A 17,749-nucleotide genomic window follows, 5' to 3' on the forward strand; every position below is an offset into this window, starting at 1 on the left:
GCTCTCAATATCAAATTCATGGCTTGGCTGATAATATATCCTAGAATACATGAAATAATCCACTGTCTTGCATTTTTCCCATACTTGAACATTTTAAAAATATGAAGAAATACTCATAATACATATATTGGAACTCCTCAAATCATACATCAGTGATAATTTCAATGAGAATCAGTGACAGCTGTGTGGTTCACAAGTGGGAGCCATGTGTAGACACCTATAGATTAATGCAAATGAAAATGGAAAGGTATGCAGATGTCACTCAAGAAAACATGCATTAAAGTTTTCTCAAGGAAATACATTCAAGTTACATTTACATAATGTTTTGTTGTGCTAAAATAACATGAAGCATATATTTTAACTATGTGTCATTAAATATTTTAACATTACTGTGGAAACCTCACCAAATTTGAGGGTTCCACAATATGTGTATTAAATGTTTCTTCATATTTTAAAAAATGTTCAAATATGGGCAAAAATGTAAGACAGTGCATTATTTCGTGTACTCTAGATTACCATGTTCTCTGCAGAGCATTTCCATCGACTTAAACTGAAAATCCACATCCAGGAAGCAGTAATTCCCCTTCTTTCTGCCCCAGCCCCTCCAAGCTTGATGTTACTTTGTGAATTTGACTGTTATGAATGTGAGGAGCACGGTGAACTGTTTACCTTTCAGCTTCCAGCTTATTCCATTTAGTATGTTCCTGAGATTCGTTCAGGCCATAGCATCTATCATAATTTAATTACTTTGTAAAGCTGAATAATATTCCATTACATATAACAGAATATTTTATTTATCTGATCATTTTTCAAGCCACAGTGGGGCTGTTTCCATACCCTGGCAATGGTTAAAAGTTCAGTCACAAGGCCAGATACGCAAATGTTTTTTTGAGTCCTTACTTGTAAGTGATTTGCTAACTACACAGAAACAGAATTGATGGATTGCTATCTATTTAATTTTGAGACATATTGCTAAATATCAATCCACAATAGAAATACTAAGAAACGTACATAGATTATGAAGAAACAATGCTTAAAATAAAGTGAAGTAAAATTTAAAAATGGCTTTTCAGATTTTATTGTCATCAGTTCCACTCCATGTGAAACCAGAAGCTGAGGGCATGTGTTTTCCTTCCGCCTGCTCCCCAGCCTGACCCAGTGCGTGTTCAGTAGATAAGTTAGGAGGGTTGCCCCCGCCTCTGCAGTATGTGGGCCCTATGCGCCTTGCCTGGTGCCTGGGAACCACACCTAACCTAAGGCTCCGCCTTTGTGCAGAGAAACCTGATGCCATTCACGCTGTGGAGTTTCACATAACAGAAATGTGGTGACAGTCTTGAATGGATTTGACTTTGCGTCTGTATCTGTTGTCCAGTAGCAGAGAATAAAATACTATTTCACACAAGGGAATCAATGAAGCGGCTCCATCATTTAAAACCATATATTGTCATAAGGATCTGGGTTTTATTGTTCATATTTCTTAAATTTTTTGTTATAAATAAGAATTTCATAAATATTATTGATAATATGGATGCAAAAGATGAAATGTCTTGTCTGATACACTGGAGCAAGAGCAACATTAACTCTTTTTGAAAGAATTTTAAATTTTTTTTAAAAAATAGTTATAATTATTCTAATTCTGTGGAAAATGTGACTATTTTTGTTTTGAAGTTATGGAGTTATCAGGTAAGGAAAAATATGTGCAATTCAATCACTTTCTGTGAAAATCAGCAAAATCAAATTTTTATCAGAAGACATGTAGTATAAAACCAAAAACCAAAAACAAAACAAACAATACAGAAGAAAAGAAAGAAGATGGGGAGGGAAGGAGGGAGAAAAGAAGGAAGAAAATGGACAGAGAAGAGAAGGAGGAAGGGAGAGAAACAGGGAAGGAATAAGAGGAAAGGGAGAGGGAGGAGACCGTAGCTGCATGTTCTTTATGACTATGGTGAAGGGTCATGAGAACTAAACAAAACCACAACAAAAACAGAAGACCACAATGAAGGACTGGAAAAGCATCCTTAGAGCATGGTAACAATTTTCAACAACTTTAAGAATAATTGAGAAACGTGAGATTTTATGAAGAGACTTGGTGAAATTACACACACACACACACACACACACACACACACACACACACACACACATATATATTTGAAAAGTATACTCATGAATTTATCATGGTGCTGGAAAAATCACAAGCATATCACTCAGTAAAATAAAGCAGAAATGAGCCCATGCTCTACAGTCAAATGATTTCAACGCAGGCACCAAGCACACACGACAGGGAAATGAGAGACTCCTCAATAAATGCTGTTGAGAAAACCACATAGCCACACACAGCAGAACTGAACAGCAAACATATATCACTGCTACATAAAGCAGCTCAAAGTGGGGGAAGCCTTAAAAACAAGAGCAGAAACTATAGAACTACTTGAAGAAAACTTAGGGGAAAACCCCATGACCTTGACATGGACAATGGCATTATCTTGGAAGCACAGGTAACAAAAGATAAATTGGACAGGTGGGATTCCATCAGTCTAAAAAGCCTTTGTCCAGTAATAGTCAACAGAGTGAAGGGAAAAGCTCTGAATAAGAGAAAATATAACAAGAGGTTATAGTCAAAATCTATCAGGAAATCATACCCAGTAACAAGAAACCAAATAATCCCATTTGGCAAAGTACCTGAACACACATTTGAAAAGACATACAAGTAGATAAAAACACACAAAAATGTTACTAAGTATCACTAGTATTAAAAAAACAAAACAAAACAAAACAAAACAAAACAAAACAAAAAAAAAAACACAAGGAGGCAGCACTTTACCCCTATCAGAATCACTACTATTTACAGATGAACCATGTGGAGCAAAGAAAATCCTTGTATGTTCTTGGCAGGAATGTGAATTAACACACCACTCTGAACACATTATGGAGGTTTTTCAAAAGCAAAATGAAATACCACACGACCCCACACTTCCATCTCCGTGTGTCGGTGTAGCTGCCATCCGCATTTCACAGTCATCCCCACGCTGTTCCCAACAGCCAAGACAGGGAAGGGAAGCGACCCGAGTGAACACAGCAGATGAATGGATAAACCTAATGTGCCATAACGATGAAATTACTCTTCTGTTCTAAAAAGATACTCTATCATTTGAGATAATACGATGAATCCAGAGGGCCTCAAGAAAAAGAAATACAGCGACAGGAAAATGCCGTATATACATGTTCAATGCAGAATCTAAAATGATCAAGCACACAGAAATACAGGAGCAGGTTAACAGCGGCTGAAGCAGGGAGCCTTGGGCAGGAGTCGCTGGTCAAAGTACAAAGCGTCCAGCAGACAGGAGAAACCAAGTCTCAGGCTTTTGTTGAGTGTGAGGACTGAACTTCATAATGAGAGCTCGAGTGTTTGCAGAAATGGATTTTAAACATTTGCAAAAGAGATACAAGTATGTGATTGGTGCGTACATCAATTAGCCTGATCATTCCATGATGTGTCTATGATTTGAATTTCACATTGTGCCTCATGAATATACACAATTATTAATGGTAAATTACAAATAGGAAAATTGGAGGGAAAAAAAAAAAAAAACCCTCTCTGGGCCAGGAGTATAGCCCAACAGCATAAGCATCTGCTTGGCAAGCACAAGGTCATGAGTTTGATTCCTCATTCACTGCCAAAAAACAAAAACAAACAAACAAACAAACAAAAAAACACAACTCTGTAATTTGATGGAGGAAGGAAACAACACAACAAGGCTGGGGAGGATCAGAGCAGAACAGCCCTTGTAAGAGGTCCAGTTTGTTTGTCTAACGATGCTGCCGTTAGCCTGTAATCCAGGACTCACTATGGAGACCGAGGAGGCAGGAAGTGTACCACAACCTCCAGGCTGGCCTGGACCACATTGTGAGCTCAAGGCCAACCTGAATTGCAGAGTAAGATCCTGCGTCAAAAACACAGAAAATAAAATAAAAACTTAAATGATGTGGCTGTTGAGGACGAAAGCACACACTGGGAAAGATTAAGAAGCAGAGGGAAATAAGGGAAAGAGGAGTGGGACACGGGCAAGGTCAGCGTTTCTGGTGTGAGGAGCGGAGGAAGACTGCACCGAGATGGCAGAAGGAGGGCCGGCTGGAGTGGGCAGCTGGGCACCGGGTCACCTCGGGCCCCAGACTGAAAAGCAGCCGTGCCACAGTGAGGAAGTGCATGGTAGCCGGGTTACGGTAAAATTCAGCTGAATTTCCACCGTCAGAAGACAGAAATGTCATGCTCAGGCTGAACCTGACGTACGCCTACAGTGTGCTTCGGTGAGAATAATCAACAAACATGAGATAGTTAGGATTTTACAACTACGAGAATACAACTCATATTTCCCCACTATGTGTCCCACTACGAGGATCTCAGCTTTGTCTTTTATTGGTTGTGCCTTGTCACCATCTTCTTAAGCTACAAAGAAATGTTTGTATTTGAGAAAACAAAGTTAGGGCTGGAGACCAGAACCATGATAAATGAGCATTTCTTCTAAAAGGGCCTAATACTGAGCGACTCAACCTGATGAGTACTGGGGTAAAGAAGTGCTTTTCTCAGTCTCTGAGAGTGAGGGGAGCTAATTTACTGGAATTAGTTCTTTCATATTTAAACATATCTGTTGCCTTAGCTTCCCTATCTTCAGATCATCTAGTATGAATATGTCAAGCTCAAAATACTGGAAGAAATCGTTAGCAAAATAATTCTCACATTTATACAATCTAAACTATAATTTAATCTGTAATTTATATGATATAACCATATAACTGTGAAAGTATATTCCCTTAAACTACAATGCACGAAAATATAATTAAATTATATAAGCAGTGCTATAAGAGGCTTAAGATATATAAAATATTATACCTATGTTTTATTAAATTAGTAATTAAAAATGTAAAATAAAAGACTAATAACCTAATGGACACATATTTAAATATACTATTCCTTTAATATAAAAATAATGATAATTTTAGTTTTCTGTTTCATATCATTCTTTTTATTGAGACACTTATTTGTGCACTATTGAGGTTCAGTGTGATAATCCAAGGCACATATATAACATGTCATGATCAAATCAAGGTAATAGGTTCCATCATTTCTATGACTTGTGAATGTTTGTAGCCTTGGTCAGTTATTCTAAAATGCATCAAAAATTGCAGTATTCATGGGCAAAATGGAGCTAATGAAAACACCGTTTTCATCTCTCGCTGAGAGGCATAAGCCAGGATTAGCTGAGACTCCCCTGTCAGCTCAGGGACCTGGGAGCAGCTGTTCCGCCTCCCCCTGCTGCACAGACCCCTGGGGAGGCAGCCCTGCAGCTGGGCTCCAGGTCAGGGTGCAGCCAGGCTGGGCTTGGACAGAGCAGGGAGGCGTCCGTGCCAGAGCTGTGTGCACCTCACTGTCCCTTCCTTAGAGGGGTGGCCTGTTCCTCCGAAGGAGCCCTGTCCAAACAGGCTAGGTGGCTTTCTTGAGTTTTCCTTTTCTCTTCACAACCTTACAGAACTCACTGAAAGGACGCATGAATATGGGGCATGTTTTGTTTTTTACCTCAGCTGTTGCTGAAATAGAAATGCAGAAGACAAGGTGGCTCTGAGCAGAGCAAGAAACTTCCCAGTATGCAGTGTTTAAGAGCTGGGTTGCACGACAGCTTTTGTGAGACAGTGGGAACTTTGTCCTGGTAGATTCAGGCTGATGCAGCTCAGTCCAACCTTTACAGCCCAGCCGTGTTGGATTAGGTGAAAGGAAACAGTGTTTGAAGAGCTGATGTGAATTCAGTGCCCGAACCCAGTGAGAACATGTGTAAGGGTACAGTGGAGGGTGTTTGCACTCTTCCGTTCTAGGATTCCTTTCAGATTCTCACACTCACACGTCCTTTACTTTAGAAGGCAGTGCTGCTGTGCACACATTTGGAAGAGACACCTGGGATTCCTGAGGGGCGGCTGTCAGGACCGGTTCACCCTTCACAGACACAGGCTCGGGAGAAAGTCCACTGACACCACCACAGAGAAGAGACAGTCCATGTGAGCAAAGTGACCCCACACTGAAATCCTGAGTGCTCACCCTAGCAGGGAGGCAACACATGCACATGCTCAACCCTCACACCCCTAATTCACGCATACCATATGATTCCCCAACAGTGCATCCTCCAGCTTGTGCCATTCTGCTGGGAGCTGCCCCTTCTGCCTCTGTTCCTCCAGGGCCCATCGGACCTAAGAAGTCCAATGACTCCACCTGTCTGCATCTGTCTCTTCTTCTCGGGGAACCACAGATCCTGGATGCAGAGTTGCTAGTTCTGGATGCCAAATTTGTGTACTTCATGCAGTTACTGTTAGATCTTTTTCTAAGAGCTACAGTGGATCACTCAAAACTTGCACTGGCAGGGGAAATTTTTAATAGAAAATATAACACTTCCAGGGCTTCAGTAATGGTCATTTTAAAAGTTTATGCATTGTTAATGCTTTAAAATTGATACTAGCTGACATTTTTTGAGTAACAAGGTACATAAAATAATATCTTTAAATATTTATAGAAAAATTTATATGTTAACCTTTTAAAAAAATAGGTGCTAGATACTATAATAACTTTTTCTAATGCAAAATTTATAGGTCAAATAAAATCCAGAATTTGGTATTCAAGTGGGAATAAATATTTAATAATATACATACTTTCAAGTATTATTACCTGAAATTATGTAGAAGATAAATTAAATGAAATCTGTTTAGAATGTTTGGACAAGCAGAGTTAAGGCAATTTTAGTCCACCCCAAGAAATCTGTTTTTGAAATATATATGTCAATTTAACTGTTCTGGACATTAAAATTGATCTATAGCTATCCATGTGACCAACCTTTGAATATCTTATGTGCCTGAAAAATGCCAATATCTGTGCTAGGCATAGAGATACAGAAGATTTCTAGTGAATGAACCACTTAACAAAAAGTAATTGCTATAATGGGTAGATGATAGGTAGATAGATTGATAGATAGATACTAGTTAGATCGATGCTACATAGACAGATATAGATAGCATATGTACACGCAAATAGATGTACATAAGATTATCTCAGCTTTGAGTAGCAATTAAAACATCAAAATTTATAAAACAAAACAAACTCATTATCCATTCTTTCTATTACTCTTCTTCCATGGTGTTTTGTGTGGATTCCTTATTACATTTTATATTCCTGACCTCAAAGAAAAAATCATAAAATCACTGAATTTTTTGTCACATAGATCGCCAAATCCTTTACTTCCCATTTTGGTAGCATTCGTTGTAGACGCGATGTCAAAAAAGATTATTTTCTAAAACTGACCGTCTTGATACAGAACATTATTTTCAGTGACAGTCAAAAAAAAAAAAAAAAAAAAAAAAACAAAACAAGAAAGCCAGAAAGGAAACACAGTGAACATTATTTTCATATTGAAACTCATTTACACAAGCGTTTCATTGAAAACAAATACATTATGAACATAATTTAAGATTATAAAAATAAAAATAAAACAGTCCAAGCCCTATTCCTTCCACTTAAAATCAGTCTTCTGTCCATGTCACTTTCTGTTTTGCTCTCTAATGTGTTTATACTTTGGGTCGATCCCGTAAAAGGAACATGAGTGCTAAGCTTCTGCATCTGACTTAAAACCCAGAGAGGTGGCAGGAAAGAGGAGCAGAGAGTGAGAGACCAAGAGAACAAAGCCTCCAGATAGGGCAAACCCTCCGGAGAGGGCACAGTCTCCTGTGAGGGCAAATCCTCTGCAGGGGGCAAAAACCTCCAGGAAGGACAAACCCTTCAGACAGGACAAACCCTCCAGAGGGAGCAAATCCTCCTGAGAGGACAAACCCTCCACGAGGGACAAACTTTCTGGATAGAGGCAAGGCCTCCTGAGAGTGCAAGCCCTCCTGAGAGGGCAAACCCTCCGGTAGAGCAAAACCACCTGAGAGGGCAAACCCTCCGGAAAGGGCAAAGCCTCCTGAGAGAGCAAACCCTCCGGTAGAGCAAACCCTCCGGTAGAGCAAAGCCTCCTGAGAGGGCAAACCCTCCGGTAGAGCAAACCCTCCGGTAGAGCAAACCCTCCGGAAAGGGCAAAGCCTCCTGAGAGAACAAAGCCTCAGGAGAGGGCCAAGGCGCGCGGTGTGCCCTCCCACTTCTCCAAGGAATTCGGCCTTTTGCTGCCTAGAACATGAGCAATGGAAAGAAAGGAAAGATTACAGTCACCTTGACTTCTTTGCGTACTTCAGATCTATTGATTTTTGGTGCAGAAATACCAAAGAGTAAGAGCTTTAATCTCTGACTCTACAGAGAGTCAGCACGAAGAGTCCCGGTCTTCACAAAGCGACTCAGACTGGTACAACCGGGCCGAATGTGGAAAGAGGCGGCTGACTTTGTGGCTCGGAATTCTCTAATGTTTCTCCATAAACAACGATTATTGAAGGAAAAGTCAAAAATGCTAATTTAAATTTTATATATATATATAATATTTATGAATAAAAGACATAGTAAAGAAGGTGATTACTTAGTATTAGACAAAATTCCCCCTCTTTGCATAACAGTAAATCATTACTGCTGCCTAAAATGAAGCTGTTTTTTTTTTTTTTTTTTTTCCAGTGTTCTCATATTCTTTACAAAGCAGTGTACCCTTTTTACTGTCTTCAGCCAGCCCTGGACGCTAATCCCTGTCACCCCTTGCTTCTTACTTTTCCTTTGGAGGGCAGGTATGTGAGCTCATAGATTAGGGTAATTTAGGTATTGTCTGGTGTTTACTTTTTATTTTCAGAAGTCATCAGGAGTCCAAGGTTAATGGTCCTAGCACAGCATAGGTGTCATGAAAAGGCAGAGGACCCTCCAGCTCCATGCTCCCCTGCCCGGAGTCTGAATGCCCAGGTCTCTGGGCTGCAGGCTGGGGTGTTCCTCACCTCTGCCCTCCCACTCCACTCCGCCTGTCCCACAGCCGCAGGCTCTGCTGCTTCCCACAGGGCGCCGGGTGGGCACCTGCAGGCACAGGCTCCTGCTCCTAGGGTCAGCGGCCCCCAGGAACCCTCCCTCCAGCGAGGGCTGGGCCAATGCAAAGAGCAGCCTGTGGTCACCCAAGGCTGCTTTCAGCTCTGCCACCAGCCAGGCAGGGTCTCTGGAAGGTCCTGCAGCTGAGACAGCTCCTCAGGCAAGCAGGACAGAGTCTCCACGTGGCTGTGGATTCCATGTGGAGGTGTTAAACAAGTGAGGGAGGCTCTTTCAGAGAGCATGATGCCTGAGACTGTAGGCCTGCCAGCCTGGGTTAATCTTGCCCCTCTGCCTCTGCTCTGCAGGCCCCATCGGATGGCCCTGTCCCGCAGGCTCCCGGAAGCAGGCTTGTCTCAGCCTTGCAGAAGTGCCCATCCTTCCAGTCTGACACTCACAGCAAGGGCTCGGTGCTGTGGGAGCCACACTGCCAGTGCCTTGCAGGTGGACAGGCGCTGCCTCTGCACTGTTGCCCAACCCGCTCTAAGGGCACCTGACACCTCAATTTTTGAAAGTTCTGTCTGGGTCTCCCCTGGGGCTCCTGGAAGGAGACTGCAGTCTGGGATCACAGCCTGGAGCTGGTGCCTCTGGAGTGCATCCCTGGGGGAGCAACTGGGTGGTTACCTCCCTCTGGTTCCCGCTGCCCTCTCACTTGTCCTCTGTCATTCGGTGAGCAGTATTCCTGGGCCGCACCCTCCACCTCGCCTCCCTGCCCTGAGCCACCAGACCACTGACTGAGACCTGAGCCAACATGAACCTCCCTCAGAGTGCCCACATGGGGCACTGTGTCTCAGTGAGGGAAGAACAGTGGGACAGTCGGCTCATTGATACCTGTGTCATGGACTGGCCGTCCTCCTTCACAGCAAGCCATGGCTTCTCTCCCAAGAACACAGACTCTAGGATTTTCTTCTTTCCTGCAGACCTGCCAGGTTTCTACACTGAATTAAGTGCAGAGGTTTCTGTATCTCTGCTGTCTTTGCTCCTCAAGCTCTAGTAGTTCTGGAGTCTCTGTGTCATCCCCCTGTCCCTTTCCGGAAATTAGGACTCTACTCCCTTCCCTCAGGGTTTGACAAGTGTCCTTGGGTGCAGTGAGGCTTCTGTCCTCCTGGGACCACCTTTCAGAGCTGTTCTTTTCCCCTGTGCAGAATGCCTGCCTCCCCAACCCGAGTGACTTTCCTTGAGGAATCACAGCTTCCTTTCTGCCAGCACAGGCTCCCTGTGGATTGTAGGGGCCCCCACTGTGGGGAAAGGCTGCACATGGGCACCGCATCCTGATGCTTATACTGACCCTCTCTTCACTGCTCCTGCCCTCCCCGTGTGACCTCTCATCTCTGCAGCCTGCCTCCTTGTTCGTGTCCTCTGCCTTTTATTTTGCTCTTCATATTATTTATATTTTGGGTTTGTTATACAAGGAGAGCCATGGATATCTAACCTTCTATGTCTAATTTATTCAATTTAAATGTATTTAAATAGCAGCTTGATGGACTCCGTTCAGTTTAAACATCATCGTCTCTATTGTAGGCTGTGCCTACAATATTCCTCTAGACCTTGTCTTCCCCCAAAACCTCTTAATGTCTGATTTCTTAAGGACTGCTAGCTTCAGCCCACTCATAAAGCTCACCAGATAGTTAGTCCTCCATTAAAAATCTGAACCACTTTTACCCTTTAGCATGAGTTTTCTTCTTTCACAAGTTACATTTCATAATTCACATAACATACGCACAGCTTTGTGCTTGGTTCTTTCCCAGGCCTCTCACCTTAGCTGGCACACAGGACTGAAGAGTCTGTAACAACCACATGCAAAGAAAAAGCTGTTACATAGTTTGGGTCAGACTAGTCAGAAATAATGCATTTTAGAGATGTTAACAGTTTTGTGATCCCTAAAAAAATAAAATTTCCAAACACCACAGCACACGTGGTCCTGTTCTGGAAATAAAATAAATACTGTTGCAAACGTCTGAGATATTCTTTCAATACAATACATGGCTTTAAAAATATTCTACTCACTACTTGGCTTTTCTCAATTTTGAAACCCATTTTCAAAACTTAAAGGAGCCCCTCTTAATTAATATTTTATTTGTTATCCAGATCTTTGTGTGTCAGATTCTTGCTTACCTGGTACTTAGCATTTATTCTATTTCCTGCCACCATGGGCACATTTCCAAGGTGAGCGCGGTGTCTCAGAGTCCGCACACATGGACTTGGCTGAGATTAGTAATTTCTCAGATTTATCGTCTGCTGAGCATGTGTTACTTGTAGTATAAACTTGAGTTTTTAGGTACCATAATTCTATTAACTTGCTAACATACTCATAGGAAATGTGAACTTTAACCGTGCTTTTTCAATATGTGTATAATTGTTGGAGCTGTTTTATAATCTGAGGTAAAAATCACTTAATGGCAAAGTGTGTGTTTTTGATGATATATTCACACCTCTAATCAAGGAATTTCTATTTCTATGTTTCTTTCCTAACATTTAGTTTAGTGATGAAAATTTTAGAGTGAGCTGAAAATGATCAGAGACTACAGGACTAAGAAAAATGATAAAGCTTCCCACTGAGTCATAACTTCCAAGGTCGAGGTTATAACAACATTTTAATCAGTGACCACTCTTTTCCCCGAAGCCCAGGAGATCTACAGGCCTGCAGCCAGCCTTCACCTGCAGCTTTGCATCCAGCACCGAGCCCTGTGTGTTCTGTGATAACAAGGCACAGGGACACAGGGAGACCTGACCGCCATGAGTTCCTGGCTCAGTGGGGAGCTGGAAGGAAGGCAAAATCTACTGACAAATCCTGAAAACTACCTCTTTGGCTGGAGCAGGTGGAGACAGTATTGGCTCATTCCAGGTCTCTAAGCGCCTTATTCTGAGGATCAGTTTGAGGAACCCGAGCACTTTGCAGACTGGGAACAGCAATGGGCTTTCCCATCCCGGCCTCAGAGACAGGTGGCGCCCACATCTTTCAGAGCCCTCCTGGCCCAGTGCTCCATATCCAGGGCCGGTACCTTCCAAGCTGCCTCTTCCACCTCACGACATTCTTGTTGCATCCTGGATCCTTTGGGGGGAATCTCAGAGACTTGGATGTCAGTGTGTGGGATACCTGGTTGGTAGGTGTGGAATTATTTACAGTGTGTGTTTTCTGCACTTAAGATAGGTCTGGGTATGAGGGATTTATGGATGTGCACACTCCTGCACAAATGTGGAGTGCAGGGTAAAAAGTCCCTATCATGCAGCAGTTCATCAGTTCCATTCCAAAAATCATCACTCAGGTAGCATAGAAGGATTCTCTTTGGAACTCATTGCTATTGTTGTACTTTTGCTTAATTAATGGTCTTTTAAATGCATCCTCCAAATGCATGCTTCTAGAATAAAAATTTTCATGGACCTGTCCAGGACAGAGCAGAACCAAATGTGCCCAGGCCTCCTCATCAGCGCAAGGTCTGGAACGTGGTGTTATTCATCTGCCAGTGACTGTGAGGAAGTCTGAGCAGAAACCATAGAGGGTGTACCTGCGCACATCGCCACCACTGCAGAACTGCTTTACACAGTGAGAGATGCCACCCATGAGGCCAAACTGTAAATATGATCAATGTTGGGCAGAAAACACATTCCCAGTCTTATCTGCAGGCCTGGATAATTTGGGTGCAGGTCTTTCCTAAGACCATAAATTACAAAATAATTATACCCTCCTGTGCAGACAACATGGTTTCTTTATGAATCAGCCTTAAGCAATCGAATTTTGATTAATTATTATCAGAATGATAGCTCAACAGCAGCTGAGCTAAGACAAAGTATTAATGTTGTGTCAAATATCTTCTAAGTTGCCCTGGCTAATATCAGTCACTCCGGCAGGTCAAATTCCTAGTGCCAAAAGCATTCTTTCTAAATCAAAATAAGCTTCTGGTGGGGTCAAGTTGGCCAATTGGTAACTTCACACCCTTAGAGTCTGTTACCTGAGAGGAATCTTTGTATCAGAATCATATTTCCATAATTTCAGACCAGACTTTTTGGGGGAGCATTTAATATAGAAAAATATTTTATATACAGAAACACTCATTACTTTATATGTTTGGGCACCACAGGCAACACTTTTATGTTCTATAAGCACAAAAATCTCAATTTCTCTGTCTAAATAAGTCAGTTGAGCAGAAGGAAGTGAACGTGCACATTTGCATTTCAAAGTGCAGTCCTGAGTGTGGGCATATGTGAGACCACACAGTTACCTTATGCAACCCAGGTCAGCTGACCTGGACTCTCATCCCCAGGGGGAGTGGCGCACTTATGAAGTGACTATCAGGCTGCAGTGAATAATCTGCTTCAGGGAAGCAGAGCTGCTGCCAGTGCCAGGCTCCTTGCCTAATAGGCAGAAAAGTTCACTTGTGCCAAAAGCAAAGCTGCGACCCTGGCAAAACAATGACAGCTGCTCCATCTTCTAACTTCACGTCCTTTCCTAAGACTTCTTTTCATTGTCTTGGACTATTTTCTTTTAGAACCCACACAAACTATCGCTAACAGCCTGACAACTGGAAATAACAGCTCCATTTCTCTTTCTTTTCTCATTACCATGCTAAGGTGGTAGCTCTGTTTATTAACGCTGACAGTCTGGCCTGCTGAGGTCTCCCTTTCCCAAGAATGTAATTTAGAGAGCTCCAACAGGTCTGTGCAGGCGTTTTCATCTCTAGGAAACTGTTCTGCTTCATTCTGTGGAAGTTCTGATGCTGACACTGGGTGATATTTTCCCTGCTGTTGACAGGTTGCCCCCTTTTTCCTTTAGATAGTGGGCCAGACTGGTGCAGTGTTTCATTTGCTCTGTCCAGTCCATTTTACATCACATCAAGCCCTGTAGGGCTCTCCTTCCACAATGCATTTTTGCCTTGGTTTGCAGTGACACTGCTTCTTTGCTTTACTTTAAATTATTTTGTTATTTACTCAGATACTGGAAGTTCATTTTTCCACCCAGCAACAAGCAAAAAACATTTTTGCTGACTTCTATTATAAGAATTTGTCATATAATAATCACACCACTATCTGATGGTATTTTTAACACTGTACTCCTTAATTCTACCCTAATCTAATTCTGTCAGTATTTTGCAACCGGTTCTTTGATCATGCATATGAGATCAGTAACAGGCAGTCAGGGAATTTTGTTAATCTTTTTGTCCTTCAACAAATTTTCTTTTTACCCTAAATAGCTGATAGAAATCTGGATGCATTACTGGAGCCTGTGAAATGTGTTTGATCCCTGTTTAAAGCAAGACATTCAGGCTGGAGCAGCTGACCATGGAGGCAATCGCTGACAGCAATGTGGCAGTGCTAAGCCAGTGGCCACCTGGATATGGCTGCTTACAAGATGCTGGGCTGAGCAGGAAGATGCCCTTCCCGCAACATCGTTCATAAGGAAATCAGTGTGTAATGCTCTTCCTGAGCTTGGAATGCAACACACTGACTCATCTCTTTACTCACAACCAACCATGGCAGACTGCAGTCTCAAGCTCTAAGCCTCAGTGCCAAATGCCCCTTCCTGTATTATGTGCGATTTGCCATTGGGAGTTGTCCTTTGGGGCCAGCAACACGCACACCTGGCATTTGTGTAAATCTGTGATCTCAAACCCAGATTTGGGGTGTTCCCAAATCTGTGCCCTTCGCTGTGAGTTACTTTGCTGATGTCTTTCAAATGCCTGTACTATCTTTTAAGCTGGTAGATAGAAATTTGAGAAGTGTTAGAGACGCTTTTCTGCTGTGATGTGTAATACCATTCCATATGCTCTGTATATTTAAAAGGTGCACAATAAGAAAGCACTCTGAACACTTTTGTATTAAAGCCGATTCTCCATAGAGTGTACTCAAATCTAAGATTAGGGATGTGAGCAGAGCTTGGCTTAGTTAAAGTACTCCATTCACAGCTCCTGTTTGAGATTTCCCTAGAAGGAAAGATTACAGGCCATGATCAAGATGGAGTTTTCACACCAATGTCAGTAACCCGGAGGCTTTAGGAAGAGCAGTGGCACCCCTGGTTTCTCCTGAGTGGCCTTCCTGACATTTTGGATCAGGGCCTTCATGAACAGATAATCATAACAAGATTTCATCTGTCCTTCCCCTGTGATTCTTAATTATTACAATTCAGAAGACCTTTTACATTACTGTATTTTAGGAAAGCATGTGAAAAGTCAGTCTAGGTAATGGACTAAAATACTGAATACTCTCCTCCCCACACCCGCATGCCTTGGCACCTTTATTAAGGAAGTTTAAAACCTTCTCTCATTTGATGGCACCTGCCCTGTATGCACTGGCCTGACTTGAGCCAAGGTTTTGTTTTGTCTCTGGGGCAGCTGAGCTGGGCATGCAGGGTCCCCAGCAGAAGGCTGGCATGATGCACTGCCAGAGAACAGCACGGCAGTGCCCCAGTCCTAAGTGCACGGCCTCAGTGTTTGGACCACACATCTCATTTCTACAGTAGAGAGTAAGTTTGGAGTGGATCTCCAGAGGAACCATGTGCCATGGCAGTACAGCCCATGGCAATTATCTCTGCTTAGGGTGTTATCAGAGGAGACTTTCAACAATGAACATCAGCATGCTTAGTTTCACCCTCTTTAAAGTAAAACAAAAGAAAATAGAACCATAGCGTGGATGCCAACCACTGAAAAACATGGTGGTCACACTGGCTAGTCCCAGTGCCCATTAAAACAACAAACAAACAGTGAACAGCAGGCTGAGCATTGAAGGAAAGCATGGGGGAGGCAGATGGATAATCCAGGGTTGCATGGAAAAAGAACTCCTCTAGACCGCAGAGGTGCTACTTTGAGGATGTCTTAAAATAACTAGAAAAAAGTTGAGAAGTCATGGATTTATACAAGAAAAATAAACAAGTAATATTTATTGCTATTTGCATACTTCATTTGTTTCTGTAACTTACTAAGCCACAGGAAGCCACTATATGTACCTGACCACACATCAACATATGCAAATAGAGCCAGAGAACTCTTCACAGGAAAAGGAGAAAACTTTTCACAGAAAGGAGAAAAAGTCTAAAATTGCACATAAATTGATAACAGTGGTTAATCCTGTGTGACAAGATGCTAGATGGCCTTAATTTTCACTTATATAAATTTTTGTCATTTTTAGTATTTTTCAATGAATATGTGCATATTATAAATATGTAATTTTTACAGTTAAGAGAAGAATGCTATTCAAAATAAAAATGAAGTGTTCATTGAGATTTATTTTTATTTGTCCTGTGCTTCTGAATACTATCAAAAAATTTATCAGAATTTCTCATGTTTAGATCTGAATTACATTTCCTTAGTATCAGAAATTATTATTCAGCTCTCTACAGTAGCGGTGTATGCAAAGCAAACACCACGGAATGAGAACTGGTGCTTGCTGCTGACTAAATGAAGAGTCTGGTCTGCTGTAGCCAGGTAAGGGCAGGACTAGGGCCACAGAAACACGGAAGACTAAAAAAGCACAGTGGTGGGAACTGGACAACAGGATGCTGGCTTCTCCAATTGCATCATAGACCAGGATTCTTTTCGTTCCAAGAGTAACAGAGCTCCCTTCTCCAAACCCTCACAGGGTGCTCCTGAGGCTTCCCCCAGGTGCAGGACGGGGGGCAGGAGGGCCTGGAGCCTCCAAGACCCAGCAGGACTCTGCGGGCAGCTCCTCAGCAGCTCCCAGCTGGGATCCAAACCAAGCAATCTAGTGAGATTCCTTGGGGTAGCAGCGCTGTGCAAAAGCCTCGGCCCTCCGATTGCAACACAAGGAAAATTTCAACACCAGCTGGTCAAAGAGTGCCCAAAGAATAAATGCTTGATCTGGATTGGAATGAGAATCCTTAAATTTCAAAACTATGCTTTCTAACTTTTTGAATTTCAGCTAGAAATTGAACTATTGATGCTGTTAAATAGAAGACATTAGCTTTGGGTATGAAAATTGTTAATGAAAATAATGAAGCGAGAATTCTTCCTGAACATCTGAAGTGCTCCTCCCTAAAGTGATCCGGAGACCATTTCTTATCTTACACACAAGACCCACTCTTTGATAAATCTGTTTGATAAAATTATTTCCTGAAAAAAAAATCTTCTCTGAAAGTGTCTCTTCTTTAAAATATGTACTTTATTCACAGATTGGCATTTTGCTCTAAGGTGCATAAAGGTCTGATAAATGTATGTGAACTCATATACATATGTAATTTTTAGTTTGTTTAAAGCAGCATGCAATGGTAATTTTATGATTTGTGTTTTTATGTTCCTTAAGGATCTTTGAGCTGAACTCAGTGTCAGGCAGTCTGAGCTTTTTCAGCTCCCTCTGAAGTCGGTGAATTTTCTGTTGAGCATTCAGGATAAAATGCATCCCAGTCACCTGGAGGTGTAGCTCAGTGGTGGCATATGTGTGTCTGAGGTGGTGGGTTTTCCCCCAGCAGTGAAAATAAATAAGTAATCACAAAAGACAAAATGTTGCCTTTACTGAATTTTTGTTTATTTCTTTCATGTCCTTTAAATAGGGACTGGATATAACCTTTGTACCAAGTCCAAAATATAAATTCACTTATTTCAATTTTAGTTTTTGCAAGTAACATTAGAGTTCATAAGTCTAAAATTGAAGAAATCATTTTCTTATATTTCCATAAGGAATCATATTTTTATAGAATCAAGACATGTTAAAATTATATCTTTTCTTTTGGGGTTTTTTACCTCCTTAGAATATAAACTTATTTGGAGGAGAATTTTAAAATAT

Source organism: Cavia porcellus, unplaced genomic scaffold, assembly GCF_034190915.1.
Source record: "Cavia porcellus strain 051 isolate PalLab524CR breed Dunkin Hartley unplaced genomic scaffold, mCavPor4.1 scaffold_14, whole genome shotgun sequence".
NCBI lineage: Eukaryota > Metazoa > Chordata > Mammalia > Rodentia > Caviidae > Cavia > Cavia porcellus.